Raw genomic sequence first — 17,001 nt, 5'->3', positions numbered from 1 at the left:
TTTGAGCACTCTACGATAAAGAAAAGTGGGATAAAACGTTAATTAGAGACAAAAAAGGTTTCGAAGCTCTTTAAAGTGTGACTCAATGATCCGTGTTTGGACTTTTTTGTGTAGTTTTTACATATTAAACTGTTAAAATCATCAATTATTATCTATTATCAATACCCCATAAGTTTTCCTTTTTTTGCAGCAAATTCCATTACCCGTACTCCCCATAATACTCCCTATAATAAGCAAATTTTTACATAAAATATCGATTGTTTTAATGTTAACAGCTAATTTAAGACCTAAAGAATGCCATTCACTAACATTTCAGTCCAAATTTGTGCGATTCATTAGCAAAAACGAGTGTCCGGAATTCGAAGCAAAAGTGTCCAGATTTTGAATCAGTTTTTATCAGTGTCCGGGATTTGAAGCACAACAAGTCATTTTAATTTTCAAATTCTGATGAAAAATTGTTATAAAAGACATATTCTGCATGCATTCTCATAAAACTGACTGTTAATACTACTTCCTGATGATATTTCTTCATTTCTAACTTATTACATGATTTTTTGTCAGCTATAGCAAAAATTATATGCTACTCAGTGTCCGGATTTCGAATCATGACGTTAGTAACCATTGGAAAAATTGCAGTTCGTCAGCTGTGTGCTATCTTGTGACATAGACCATTTTGGTCGAAAATTAGTTAATGATGACGTTTTGCTATACATAACAAACACTACAAGATGCTTCAACCCGATTTTGGAAACTCGCTTCCGTTTCCCGGATATCGCAATACACACTTGTGACATAGACCAATTCATCATCAAAATTATCGTGCATACTTGTGACACATAATACATGGTGTTGGAAAATGTGGAAAATATTTCTTGTTTTTCACAAATTTATGTTGTTACACATTTTCTGAAGGCAATGCAATATTTTGTTTTTGGAAATATACTGATTAAATCGGTTAAACTATTGATTTAAGTCTATTTTAGTTTGCATGGAAATTCTGTGACACTTGTGACACGTGCTTTTCAGATTTTTGATTACATAATTTACTGTATCTTTTAACTGGTGTAACCAAATTAGTTGAAACTTGGAGCGTTTGTTAAGCGATAGTATACGAACCGATTGCTTCAAAAAGTTTAGCTCTACTATTCATAGTTTTGAAAATATTTATCATCAAACTTTAAAAATCGATTTTCTCGAAAAGTACTAAATGGTCGTTGTCACAAGATAGCACACAGCTGACGAGTTGTTGTCATACGATTTTTCAATTTTCAACATCGGTTACTTTTGTCCTGTAGGCCAACAAGACGGAATTTTGATGCACAGTTTTGTAAGTATTTGGAATCCTCGGGAAATTTCACACCAGTTTGGCATTGGAGTTGTTATTTTGGGTACATTTAAAGGTTTCTTTTTATATCATGATTTTTGACAATGTTTAGATGTAAGCTTAAAAGGAAAAATTGGAAGCAAAAATCTATCAAAAGATAAACTTATAATTTTCAAACATGACCATTACTTCAGACAGGAAATTGATAACTAGTCATATCATTTGGAAACTGTTGCTTCTGGTAAAGTTTCATCTGCTCAGGATGTCACAATGCTCTCAAAACGAGAAATCAATACTCCGAATATGTTCGCTATCGCTACTTTCCCATTTGGTTTACCGAATGTTCACAGCAGGCAATTCCAGCCCGGTACCAGATAATACCTAAAGCTCTTCGGATTAACTTTCCCTGTGCGGTGGTGGCAGCGTCAAAGTACTTCCGCTCGTAAAGGATTGGAAAAGTTCCGACGTGTCTCACTCTAGTTTCCACCGTTGTTTCCGTTTTGAAACTTGACAATTCTCATAAAGGAAGGAAGCTTTTTTTTCGCTCCCTCCTCTCTGTGGTGCGAGGACAAACTTCTAACTTATGTATCACAAGTGTGAAGGAGTAGAGGGTAAGAGGTGGTTTCAAAACAAACTTTCCCATCGGCGGCTCAACTTGTCCTTGTCCCGAACCAGTCAGCCAGCTAATCCCTTCCTTCTGGCATCTGGTGTAGGACCGTATCGAGAGATAGTGCATAGTTAAAGGTAGTCTGGCAATATTACGCAAACTTGGGTACAGAACTACCTAAGACACAGCACATTAACCACCGCCAGCTCCTCCACCCACCAACCAACGGTGCAGGTTTGTTCAGAGAAAGGGTCTTCGGTCTGCGACTGAAGCAAAGCGTTTTCCTTGTCGAACACGGTGGAAAGTGAAAACGGCAAGGCACCGGGACAAGGGCCCTGCAAAAATGCAAGGTTCTTTTCACCATCATTTTTCCCCCCTGCTTGGCGGCCCTACAGTCGCACTGAATAAGGCTTTATCTGGTATAGTGCATATGAATAATGAATACGCCTAGTTAACTTTCAGTGAAACCGAAACGGGTATTACACCTGTTGTTGTGGCAGTGTGTTTGCTCTGCACTTCTTCACGCCACCGCGGCCTGGTCCGTTGCTTCGCTTCTGGCAGGGATGAAGATTCACATTAGAGTAACTTTTATTTATTTCAACAACTTAACTTTCAGACTGGCATTTCAGACAGCTAATTTGCATGAAAGTTCGTTCTAAGGGGTAATTCTTGTCTTTGGTGATGAATCCAAAGTCTATTTTCGATATCTAAGGCAGACTAAAGTGCAATTCTCATGGTCAGACTTAGTGTCGATCAAAAATATTTCACGGAACGTGAAAATGTTAAAATAACTTTGAAAATCCGATTCCTTTTTAAAACAAGTACTTTTTGTAATTTTCCTAATATTTGTGTCCAATCTGCTGTACATTTTCTTCACCAATTTCACTATTCGTTTCTCAATATGTTTGTCGATTTTAGTCAAGTAGTCTTTACATAACATTCTACATAATAAAAATAAAGCAATGATTAAAAAATACGTGTATGTAAATCATGAGTGCAATACGGTAATGTATTTAGCGAAATTGCACTGTAAAACAAATTTGACTGAGCTGTCAGTTTAAATTTAATAAGCCATCGGCAGTCCTTTGGGGAAAACATTCATTATCAATACGCCAGAAAAACTGATCATCTATTTGCTTAGCCAAAACAGCAAACCTTTTAAGAAAAATAAAAAAAACAATCACGAATTTCTTTCCTCGTTAAACAACTACAAACTCAAGGCAGAGTAGTGTCAACCTCACCACAAACTTCACTAATTTCATTTCATTCATCATTCATAGTTGTTAAGTTAGGTCAAAGTCAAACTTATTGATACACTTTGTAATCATTAAATAACCCTCTACTGCCTTTATTTTTTTTCGATTTATTTTTTTTTACTTTTTATGTGTTCAAGAGGTCATTTTGCGTAAGTTTTGTTCTATGAAAACATTACTTCGCGTGTTTTAAGTAGTTCTTGTTTTATTTTTAAGTATTTGAATTTGCATTTGATTAGTTTATCTTTGTTTTCAGTAGTATTTGGTCTATTCTACCTCCTCCTATTATTGTTACATTTTGCCTTTCTGATATTTTCATGTTTGTACAGTAACACTTTTTTTTTTTTGCTAGTTCATCACATTTTGCTCTAGAATGGCATCATTTAAATTTAAAACAAATGCGAAAGTCTATGACATTGGCAAAGTCACATAAAACATGTCAAACTTCCAGTCCAAATTTTTTAAAATTTTAAGAGTTCTTCTTTTCAATGATTTTTAAAGATCAAACATTGCATTGGTTTAACAATAGATTTTTGGCGATTTTTTAGATCGAAACCCCTTCTAGAGGCGGGGTTGGGTTGTAAATAAGGATACACAGAAAAACATAACAAAAGACAAATATTTAAAGGAAATTGAAATAATGTTTGGTTTAATAATAACTGCCATCATCCTAAATTTAACATGATGATTCCTAGAATATTCTGCATTTTGTTTCTTCATTAATTTAAACCGGTAAAATATTATTTGAAGTTTATTTCGCTAGAAGGGGAGTGAGTGCCATAAACTTTGAAAAATATTTGCAAGAAATTATTTTATTTTGTTATGAAATAGACATTAGTGTTAAATTCTACGATTTCCAGGTAAAAAAAGTAGCTCAATTGATTTGAACAAAAAAATATTTTTTATGGCCAATTTAATCTGTTCATTATTTGATTTGAAATTTTATTATTCATCACGTTTCAATTAACTGAACACTCATTGATCAATTGCAAAAGAAGTTTATTTAAGTTGTCTTACGTTTTTTAAAGTCGTGTTTATCATAAAAGCAAAAAATGGAAAAACAAATTACAGGCTTATTTTCCTTCATATTTTGAATGTTTTTTCACCGCAAAATAAATTGTTTCTGTACTGTTTTACTTCAATATTTGAAAAAATATTAAATTAATTAACTTTAAATTGTTTTCAGTTTATTGCAAGTCAAATGCCATTAAAATATTGAAGTTGTTTCAAAAAAAAAGCCCCCTGATTTTGAAGCCAAATAACGTCATTATTCGAATTCCCGGACGCTTCGAAACCCGGACACCTCATCTTGTTTTATCAATTATTTGGATGTAAGTTATTTGATGAATTCTAACATCAACTTTCATTTAAAGTTTGTTTGAACGTTGTAGTTAATGCCAAAAACAATATAATAAAATAAAATTATAAGATTACCAAAAATGCGAAACATTTCAAGTGAAATATTTCATAGGCGTCCCAAGCACCGGGAAGGCAAAGCAGAAATTTATGGTATTGATTTCCTTAAATTCAAGCAATTTTTTTTTATAAAATATCGATTGTTTTGATGTTAACAGCTTATTTGAGACCTAAAGAATGCCATTCACTAACATTTCAGTCCAAATTTGTGCGATTCTTTGGCAAAAACGAGTGTCCGGATTTCGAATCAGCTTTATCAGTGTCCGGGATTTGAAGCACAACAAGTCATATTAATTTTCAAATTCGGTGAAAAATTGTTAGAAAAGACATATTTTGCATGCATTCTATTAAAACTGACTATTAATACTATATCCTGTTGATATTTCTTCATTTCCAACTTATTACATGATTTTTTGTCAGCTATAACAAAAATAATATGCTGCTAAGTGTCCGGATTTCGAATCATGACGTTATATACTTTGAAAAACATTTGCAGCGGCTCTTAATGAAAATTGTAAAATTCAACGGTAAGTTTCAAATGATTTTCGAATAATGGTTTGACATTATTTTGCTTCTATTTTTATTTCTCAGGCATTTAAAAAAAAGTCTGTTACCAAAAAAACGGATAATGTGGAATGTGACATATAGGGTACGTTATCCATTAGTGGACTCCTTTCGTATAGTTGACCCTCTGAAGGGTTTTTGAATTTATTTGGCATGTTCAGCATCATCTAAATCAATGATGACTGATATTGAATTGTGTGAACTTCACCAAAATAAGTGTTTTGAGTTTGACATCTTAAATTAGCCATGGCCACTAGCATATTCACAACAAAACTGTATTTATATTTTATGATTGAATTAACTATCAAATCATTTTTTGACTGATTATTTCAGCAAGTCGAAATGATGTAAGTTTTAGGAACTTTACTAAAATAAAGCGAAGAACTGCTCATTTTCGAGCAAAAATTAGGGGGGTCCAATATAGGACAACGAAAATCCATATTTTTCCAAAAGTGGACCACTGTTAATTAAACCTTCAAAAATGAATAAAACTGTGTATTTAAGCAAAAGTTTCTCTTAAACATAAAGTAAATGCTTGTTGTTATCAACCTAAACGCATATTTTTTTCAATTTTGAGTATAAATATAGTTGTTTAAAGTAGCAAAAATGCTGAAACAAAACATTGTTTTAAATAAACATGCGTGGTTTTATCAGCAACTGTAAACAAATCTATTGTTTAGTTTTGGTCAACCATTTATGTAATTAGTATGTGCATCAAAATTACTTTTAATAAATTATTTTTATGTTTACAGTGGTTTTTGAAACGTTTTCTCTGATTTTTTTTTCGGAAATTCATGTGTCTAAATGTCTGTTAGTTTTTTTTTGTTGTTTAAAGCCAAATTTGTTAACAAAACATATTTGTTTATGATGATGAAAAGTGAGCAAAATCCACCATTTATCATATAATTGGAATCTCAAGGCAAAATCTTCAACCAAGTCACCCTAACGCACATCCACCACGCAGGGCGTTGATGCAGCTATTAGCTATCTCACTTTTTCACACGCAAATCAAACCTCGAAGAGAGGATCGTTCTTCAAGCGTATCGCACCTTCATATTTCAAACACAAATCTTCCAACTGCACACTCGAGGATTCCTCAACAGTCGGCAGGTCCGGCCAGCAAAAAAAAAAAGAAAAACTTTTCCCTCCAGTCATGCGCTTCGGGGCTGCATTTTCCTCGGCCAGTTGCATCACGCAAACACATCCACCACCTCCACGAACTTCAAAGGAAAGTGAAACAAGGAGGACGGCAGCCCTGGGCCTAGCTGGGGTGAGCGGAGGGTGGATGTTTTTCTTCTCATAAAACCACGAACCTGACACACTTTCCTATGTTGCACTACATCGTGTAGCGGCGCATCTGCATTGCATTTGTTTGGGTTTGAGCTATTGAGCCTCCCCATAAATGGAAGTGGAGAGGAAGATTTAACAGCCAAACCCCTGATTTATTATTGCAATCCAATGATGACCATCAACGGAGGAGGGTAGAAAAGAGTTTAAGTTTCAGAGATGCTTGAATCATAGATTTTGATATTGTAGTAAATTGTTAAACAAAAATCTACTTCACATTAGGAAAATAATTTAACTACTGTAGCATAAAAATCCAATTCATAAATGAGATTGGGTACTACAAAATTACATCCAAATCGGAGCACTTCGATACGACCTGTTACACTTTGGTGAAAAACTCCCTCTTAATAATATTTGTATAACACAATTAAAGTTTAACAGAAAAATACAACAACCGCTTTGGTAAACAAATACTCTCCAGTTCAATAATAGATTGAGAATTCAAAACACATTTGAGCAACTCTCTACGAAATCCGCCGATTTCGACCATTTTTATTTTTTGTATTTTTTTATTTGGTTCAAACTTAGTGGTGGTCTTCCCTGCTGTCAACCATGCTCATGCTCATGCTAAAACTTTGTGGGGGCCTTCTCTATGACCAAAGAAGCTATTTTGTGTCATTGGTTCTGCCATACAAGTCTCCATACAATTTTGGCTGCTGTCCATGCAAAAATGGTACGTAAATATTCAATTAGGCTGTAACTTTTGAGTGAATTTTCTGATCAATTTGGTGTCTTCGGCAAGGTTGTAGGTATTGTTGAGGTCTATTTATATTTAAAATTTTTAAATCATGACTAACATTTTAAAAGGGCCAAACATTGAATATTACGCTCATTTAAAATGCTTAATCTTGATTTAATATGTTTCAAAATATTTTTTTCGAAAAGATTTGAAAATTTCAAGAATGTTTCAGATTTTAACATTGTAAATCGGATCGGCAACCCGAGATCCTATCTTCAATATCTCTTAAACAACTTTGCCGAAGACACCAAATTGATCAGAAAATTCGCTCAGAAGTTACAGCTGTTTTAAAAATAACGTGATATTTTTGTATGTACAGCAGCCAAAATTGTATGGAGACTTGTATGGGTGAACCAATGACACAAAATAGCTTCTTTGGTCATAGGGAAGGCCCCCACAAAGTTTGAGCCAAATCCAAAAATGCAAATAAACTCCATTTCCGGTTTTGGTAGAGAATTGCTCATTTGCAACTCAATGACCGTTTGCAATGCGGCTGCAAATCGTTCCTCAGCACAATGTTGGAATCCCACACATGCACCTGCTCACGTGTCATTAACTGGTTGCATGCCTGCAGTGCAGTGGGTGCAACCACCCACATCCGTTTGGCAGTCCACCCTCAAAATTGTTTTTCGTTTAATGACCACCAAGTTGTTTGTTTTTCATTTATTTGAAGTTTACTGCTGAAAGGGGCCGTTGAAAGCCTTTTACTGTGGTTAGAGATGCGTTGATGGATCGCCATCATAAATTTTTGTTTTATTGGAAACGTAGCCAATGGCTTGCAAATTGAAAGAAAAAAAAACATTAAAAGCACTTTGTTGAGCTCAAAGCGGTCGTATTTTATAATTGATTGATATGTTTACGATTGAATTGCAAATAGAAAGTCCAAAAGAAAACATTTTTCGAGACTAGATTTGTCTGATCACGCCTTCCGTCGGACGGGGAAGTAAATGTTGGCCCCGGTCTAACCTAAAGGGTTAGGTCGATAGCTCAGTCCAGGTGTAGGCGTCATCTTCCTGGGTCCTGGCTCGGTGAAGTCGCTGGTGGGTGGTTGGACTTGCAATCCAAAGGTCGTTAGTTCAAATCTCGGGGTGGATGGAAGCTAAGGTGTAAAAAGAGGTTTGCAATTGTCTTAACAATCAAGCCTTCGGACACTTAGTTTTGAGTAGGAATCTCGAAATCGAGAACGCCAAGGTAGAGCGAATAATTTGATTTGATTTGGTTGGGATAGATTGCGAGATATATTATGGTGTCTTCGAAAAAAGTTGCTTAGATTGGCAAGCCCTACAACTTTCTAGAAGAAAAAAACAAAAAGATTTTCAAAATCACCCTAATCGTGAACAACCCTAATTTTCAATCAAGCCAAAAAAATTTCTCATTTGCAACAACTTTTCTCGTGAAACCAAAGCTCCAAATATTTTCAATTTTTCTGTATTGTACAAAGTTGTTCCCCAGATAAAAACTTTGGGAGCGGGCGAGGCTGACTGGTTACTGTGTTCGCTTTGTAAGTGCTTAATGACTTGGACTGGAATTAGAAATACTGTTACAGAGAGCGAGTTGTGGCACTATAACCACGGCAAATAGTGTCCAGGGCAATCGTGGAAATACAATGTCCCATGCCAGAGGGTCCCGAAAAACCAAACCTTCTTAGCATGGTGCTCCCAACGAATATAACCAAATCTCGGAGCGTATGGTGGTGTGTCCCCACGCTTCTTCCTCCCCTGTCGATTCAGAATTGTGTTGTTGTTGGAACACTCAGTGCTCAAACTCAACCCAATTACGAGTCATCTCTACGATACGGCTTTACGCAGTAGACCTGGCCGCTTAAACGCTTGTGATGTTTCAATGCATTCCGATGCAATGGCGCACTACAAATGTTAATAAATGACAGGAAGAGTGCTAGGCGTCATCTAACCTAAGACACTTTCCAGGATCCCTTCGAAAGATTGGCTGCGCTAGGGTCTGATTAGATTAAATTAGATTAGAAGCAGCCATGCCAGATAGGGTAGGGTAGTCATCAATGAGACACTTTTGGTTTTTAACTTTCAACGATTTTTGTATTTTTTTCATCAGCATGTTTTAATGAGCTTTTTGTTGCATTTTCTTTATTTTAATGTGTTCTAACATTGACCAAAATATGAGATCGATCCGACCTCTACAGCCAGAGCTATCCAACTGTCTCATTGAAGACGCACTTGGCAGGAACAATGAGACAGGTGGGGAACAATGAAACACTTTACGAAAATCAATACTTTTCTAGTAAAACATCATGTTTTTGTATTGTTCCATTGCAGGTGACTTACCTTGAACATTTTAAAGCAATTTTGCCAACTTGAAGCTTTCATTAACAAAAGTTATACTAAAAAGTATTTAAATTTAGTAAAATCCATTTATATACACCATATAACTTTATATGTTTGGCTAAATGAAGTCAAAATCCAATAAATATGCCAAAACTCACTTCCGATTCATGTTTTGAAGGATTACCCTAGATTTTGAAAAGTTTAATGAAGAAAAATCAAAGTGTCTCATTGTTACCCATGGGCTGAAAAGAGTGGGGAACAACCCTGGATTCTGGGTTTATTCTTAATTTTGGTCAATTCTAATGAAAGGCCATTGCAATGCATTGTAGCCCAACTCATGCCCTATGAAATGACGAAAGAAGTTTGGAGAAATTTTAGTATTTGTATTATTGGCAGAATGTAAGTGAAAATGTAATTTTCAGTCATAATTTACTTTTACACCCCAGAATCAAACATTTACGAATAACTTTTCAAGGGAGCGTCCATAACCAAAGCCTCTATTATGGTAAACGTGTATCCAGTAGATACACCTTTCCCCAAAATATGAGCCTGATTGGTTGAAACTACGACTTGTGAGAACCATTTTATCATTGTTCCCCGTGTCTCATTGATGACTATTCTACCCTATACTGATAAATCAGATTTTTGTTAAATGATTTGCTTAAAAATTTCAAAAAAAATGTAATTGAATTATGCTTTAGTATAATTAAAACACTCAAATCTGTTGTTAAAAGTTAAAAATAAATCTTCTATGGCTTCGAATTTGATAAAAAATAATAATAAGGCTGGTACAAATTTTATTTAAAGTTTTTGTCCCCCCCCCCCCCTTCAATGTTGGCCCGAAAAATCAGGGGGCGAAAAAAATATTTTTTCAAAAAACTTCAATATTTTTATGAAAATTTAAGTGCAATTAGTTAAAATCAATTTAAAATGAATTCCCCTGCGTTTAGAATCATTTTTAGCATGTTTGGGTTGATTTGAAAATCTTTTGATTTTTTGAAAATTTTCGATGTCTACTATCGCTAAAGTTTTTTTTTTCGCTAAAATTTTTGTTTTCGTCAAATTTTACATTTTTTGAAAACTTTTATTGCAAAACAATTGAACTAGTGTATAATACATTTTAAAACACTTTTTCCATGCAAATGTTGAAACTATGGCATGTTATTTTAATACACGGCGTCTTTTTCAGGGGGGTAGTATTTTTTGAGAAATAGCAAGAAAACTGTCATATACATATGAAAGTGTGGAACATCCCCGTTCATTTGCGGGGCGAACGAAAATCTTTGGTCGGGAAAAATCAAAGTTATCCTCATTTGTAGTTTTTGAACTTTTTTCCTATGGGGTGAAATTTCGTCTATTTCAATTTAGTATTGTTTTAAGTCTACATAGATATGATTTATGATTCAGATCATATAATTTCTTATGGGAAATGATGCAAGGAACATTTTTCCTGAAGCACGCAAAGTGATTGAAAATAAGGGAATAAAGTTATTAAGGTTTTATTGAAAATTTGGAAGATTTTCTGATAAAATTGCACACCCCTTTTCCAAAAATCGCAATGTTTTTGGTATTCAGATCATTATTTCGATGAATTCTTTCTTGACAAATGTTTTTGGGCCCATTGAGTATATAAATCACTACAGAAAAGTGTAATTGGATGGGTTTATGCTCAACTGTAAGTCACATTTATGAATTTTGGATTTCAACCGAATCAACATATTTTTATGTGTTTTGGTTATAAAATGTACCGTTTACATTAAATTTTCACATTTTTATTAGTCTTATTAAAACTCACTAGAGATCTCGTACTTATTTTGAGGTCAGGTGATAATATTGTAAATCAAAATCAAATCAAACCATCCACATTAACGACCTCGGGTCTTTTGTGGTCTCTATTGCAAGTTTCTGTCCGAAGGCTTGAATGGGGAGAGCACCCAAACCTCTTTCTACTCCAAGGAACCTTCCACACCAGGGTTCGAACTGACGATCTTTGGATTGCGAGTCCAACCGCCGCCAGCGATTCCACCGGAGTAGGCTTGGTTTGGTGTATTGTTTGTTCTTATGGCATGGAGACGACTCCTGCACCTGGAATGACTTAACGGCCTAACAACAACCAAGGCCGGGACCGACATTTTACTTCCTCATCCGATGGAAGGTTGCAGCAGATGGGAATCGAACCCAGAATCATCCGCTTACAAAGCGGACAGCGTAACCATTCGGCCACGCACTGCCACTGTAAATAAAAAGATCAATTATTTGTGTGTTTTTTAAGCAAAACAATTTAGTTGGATGCCAGACTTATTTAGTATGTTAAGCTCAATTATTTGAGATTAAATTAATAGATTTACATATATTCAAACTTTTTAATGATTTTTACGCAATATTTATGTTATTACCAATAATTGCAAGTTCAACTCTGTAGTTTCAATACAAATAATATAGTCCAAAAGGAAATGCAAATTAACAAAAGGCATAGAAATAGAAACCATGTGATTGTATTTACACTGCATGCCTCAATTAGATAAAAAAATATCATGTGGACCATTTACTCACAAAAAAAAAATGAAAATTTAATGTAAACGGTACATTTCATAACCAAAACACACAAAAATATGTTGATTCGGTTTAAATCCAAAATTCATAAATAAGACTCACAGTTGAGCATAAACACATCCAAATACACTTTTCTGTAGTGATTTATATACTCAATGGGCCCAGAAACATTTCTCAAAAAAGAATTCATCGAAATAATGATCTGAATATCAAAAACATTGCTATTTTTGGGAAAGGGGTGTGCAATTTTATCAGAAAATCTCCCAAATTTCCAACAAAACCTTTATAACTTTTTTCCCTTATTTTCAATCACTTTGCGTGCTTCAGGAAAAATGTTCCTTGCATCATTTCCCATAAGAAATTATATGATCTGAACCATAAATCATGTCTATGTAGACTTATAACAATACTAAATTGAAATAGTCGAAATTTCGCCCCATAGGAAAAAAGTTCAAAAACTTCAAATGAGGATAACTTTGATTTTTTTTTTTGACTCCTGCCAGAGCCGAGGGACAAAAACTTTTAAAAATATTTGCATCTGCCTAATAACAGATAAAATACAGATTTTTCTCAAGAAAATACAGATCTCCCATAAAATAATGTGGCATCGTTGATTAGAAGTTGTTCCCCAGATAAAAACTTCTAAGAAAAATAAGAGTAGGAAAATTTTATAGGGTTTTGGGAAACATTCTATGAAAAGATGTAAAAAGTGAACATACTCCATATTAAATTGATTACGTTTCCTTACTACCTTCAAAACAGGACCCACTAAACCAGAACCAAATTAGCTCAAATTTCAACTAGCTTATGAAGCCAGAGTAATTGAATAATCCGGTTGATGCGCTCAAAATCAAGCACTTTTGAGCAATTTTCAACGAAATCGGTATTTTTTCTTTGATTTCAATTTTTCAATCCGTCTGAAACGTTTATGATGCCTTAGGTATGCCCAAAGAAGCAATTTTGTATCATTTGTTTGTCCATATCATTTTCCATACAAATTTGGCAGCTGTCCATACAAAAATTATACATGAAAATGCTAAAATCTGCATCCTAAGAAAGATTTTTTTTATCGATTTGGTGTCTTCGGAAAAGTTGTAAGGATGGATAAGTACTACACTGAAAAATAATGATAAACGGTAATTTTTTTTTGGTGATTTTTAATTTCACTTTTTTTACTAAAACTTGGTTTGAAAAAAATACCATTTTGAATTTTTTAAATTTCTGATATGTTTCGGGGACTTTTCAGAAATTTCCAAAACGGGCAAAATATCTTTGATAGAGTTTTGAAATAATCGAAATATTGGACGCAAAAATTTTTCAACTTCAATTTTTTTTTTTAAAGATCGGAAAATTTAACGAATGTTTCATATTTTAACTTTGTAAATCAGACCATTAGTTGCTGAGATATCGACATTAGAAAATGGTGGGTTGTTTGGGTGAGACTTAATTCATCAATTTTCCTGCTTTTGAAACACTTTCATGGCAATATCTCAGCAACTAAAGGTCGTATCAACAATGCAATGTTGAAAAGAGCAAAACATAGATAATTTTCTCAGCTTTCAAAAATATTTCATCAAAGGTGGGCAAAACAATGAAAAACTGCAACTATTTTCAAAAAAGTTACCAAAACTGGCTTTAACTTGAAAATGGTGCACTTTTTCAAAAATTCACTGAAGAATTTTTCGATTGCAAATTCGATTTTAGATCGAAAACTGAAGTTCAAACATTTTTGCGACCAACATTTCAATTTCTTGAAAAAATCTATTGATTCAAAAAGTCATAACTCGGTTGCTGAAATATTGCATTTTAAAAACAGGAAAATTGATGTTTTCTAAGTCTCACCCAACAATCCACCATTTCCGAATGTCGATATCTGAAATTTTCCGATTCGTTAAATTTTCCGATCTTTTCAAAAACAATATTTTTTTTAAATCAAGACTATCATTTCAAATGGTACTAACATTCAATATAACGTTCTTTTGAAATGTTAGTCTTGAAAAAAAAATTAAAATATTGTTAAAAATACAGAAAAAAATATTGAATGACTGAAATCTCAGAGAATTGCTCTTTTACCTTTATCATATATCCGTGAACCACGCAAGTTCCCATCCGGGATTCGAACTGACGTCCTTTGGATTGGAAGTCCAACTGCCTATTAGCAACTCTACTGAGGCAGGTTATATTGCCAGTGAATGACTCCTACACGTGGAGTGTGTTAACGACATTTACTTCCCCCGCAGAGCTGAAATAATCACAAATTTATCATTTCCGCTTGCGAGCTTTTTTCACTCAAAAGAAAATCTCTTCCGAATTTTTCCAAGAATATCAATCTGTTGATATTTTTTTTTGCGAATTTCCTTGTCAGCACCCCTTAAAATTACAGAATGTGACAGGTCAGTTTTCGATGTGTGACGTTACACTAGCAAGTGTAGCAGTAAAATAGATGCTCTGCCGAATAATCAAGATGATGATTTTTGCCTTCCTCACTGAGGTAAGGCTATAATCCTGCTCCAAAATTGAACTTTTTATTTTAAGCTCGAAAACCCACCTTGATGTATACATATCGACTCAGAATTGAAAACTGAACAAATGTCTGTGTGTATGTGTGTGTGTATGTGTGTGTGTATGTGTGTGTGTATGTGTGTGTGTATGTGTGTGTGTATGTGTGTGTGTATGTGACCAATAATGTCACGCAGTTTTCTCAGCACTGGCTGAACGGATTTTGACCAAACCAGTCGCATTCGACTTGGTTTAGGGTCCCATACGGTGCTATTGAATTGTTTGAAGTTTCGATAAGTAGTTCAAAAGTTATGTATAAAAATGTGTTTTCGCATATTTTCAGAAGTTGAATAAATGGCAGTAAACTGAACCAAACATCATCATTATATACATCGTTGCAAAGGTAATTGAAAGACCTTTCCAACGAGTCCAAAACATTGATAATCTGGCAACCCTGTCTCGAGTTATAACCACTTAAGTGATATTTATGTAATTTTTAGTAGCCGGATCTCACTTAAATGTATGTAAACAATGTCCAGATCCATCATCCGACCCATCGTTGGTTAGGTAATCGAAAGACCTTTCCAACGAGTCTACAACATTGATAATCTGGCAACCCTGTCTCGAGTTCTGACCACTTAAGTGATATTTATGCACTTTTTTGTAGCCGGATCTCACTTAAATGTATGTAAACAATGTCCGGATCCATCATCCGACCCATCGTTGGTTAGGTAGTCAAAAGACCTTTCCAACGAGCCTACAACATTGATAATCTGGCAACCCTGTCTCGAGTTCTGACCACTTAAGTGATATTTATGCACTTTTTTTGTAGCCGGATCTCACTTAAATGTATGTTAACAATGTCCGGATCCATCATCCGACCCATCGTTTGTTGGGTAATTGAAAGACCTTTTCAAAGAGTCTAAAATATTGAAGATCTGGCAACCTTGTCTCGAGTTCTGACCACTTAAGTGATATTTATTCACTTTTTTTGTAGCCGGATCTCACTTAAATGTATGTAAACAATGTCCGGATCCATCATCCGACCCATCGTTGGTTAGGTAGTCAAAAGACCTTTCCAACGAGCCTACAACATTGATAATCTGGCAACCCTGTCTCGAGTTCTCACCACTTAAGTGATATTTATGCACTATTTTTTGTAGCCGGATCTCACTTAAATGTATGTAAACAATGTCCGGATCCATCATCCGACCCATCGTTGGTAAGGTAATTGAAAGGCCGAGTTTAAAACATTGAAGATCTGGCAACCCTATCTCGAGTTCTGACCACTTATGATGCAACTGATGAGCCCTTGAGTGATATGTGTGTTTTTTTTGTATTCCGGAACTTAACGAAATTAGACGAAATTTGTGTCCAAACCCATCATATCACATATCACCCATTGTTGGAAAAGAGTGAGGAAGGCACCAACCACATAGGTGGATTAAGTTAGTTTTTTTATTCCTTTTATCTATCTTTCGTGCGCGAGAAAGAAGAGCCGTGTTCCCTTCGGATTTTCTCTCTTGATGAACGTTCAAGGATTTTCTTTTGATGATGATTCTTCCATCGTTTTTTCGCGTCTGATAAAAATTGTGCTTAGATTTTTTGATGGTTTAAGCAAATCTGATCATGTCTCAAACTGTATCGATTATAAATATGGATAAACTGGCAAACGAAAATTTAACAAAAATTATTTTTTTTTTATTTTCAATTAAATTCGCTCATTTTAATCAAAAAAATGTTCATAATTAGCATAACGTGAAAAATCTAACAAAATCCGTCAATATCTGGCACAGACAAGAGTTAATCTCTATTCCGGTTGACACTAGAAAATTCTGGCATTCCCTGATATATCTGGCAACATGGAAACCCTGCTTATAATCTTCAAATATCGTATAAACTTACGATATCTTTATAACATGCCATAAATCTCAAGGACACACTTAGCACTGCCTGGCCTCGCATGAATAATTCCTTAACATTTACAGCAACCAACAACGCGCTCACGTGCCACGAGCAAACAGTTTATGTTTACTTTCTGCCAGAAAATGCTGTTTATCATTCCACGTGGAGTTACACGCACTCAGCCTATAGACCACTGGTTCCCAAACTTTTTTAAACCCGGGCCCCACCTCCCTTACATCAATGGTGTAGCCCACAGCCATTCCAGGGTATCGTCAGGCCCCACTTTGGGAAACACTGGTACAGACAGATATTCAAAGTCGTCAACCCTTTTTTGGCCACGATTGTTGCTTCTCTGCCTGCCCCGCTCGGCCGCATAAACTTTTTCGTTAAAAGCTCAACTTCTTACCAAACAGTGGCCAAAATGAGAAAACTTGGAGCAAAAAAGAAAGCAGAAGCCTCGAGCAAAGCAGAGAAGAAAGTTGAAGAGCTTTTCA

The sequence above is a fragment of the Culex quinquefasciatus genome, chromosome 1 (assembly GCF_015732765.1).
Source record: "Culex quinquefasciatus strain JHB chromosome 1, VPISU_Cqui_1.0_pri_paternal, whole genome shotgun sequence".
Taxonomy (NCBI): Eukaryota; Metazoa; Arthropoda; class Insecta; order Diptera; family Culicidae; genus Culex; species Culex quinquefasciatus.
This window is presented reverse-complemented; position numbering follows the sequence as displayed.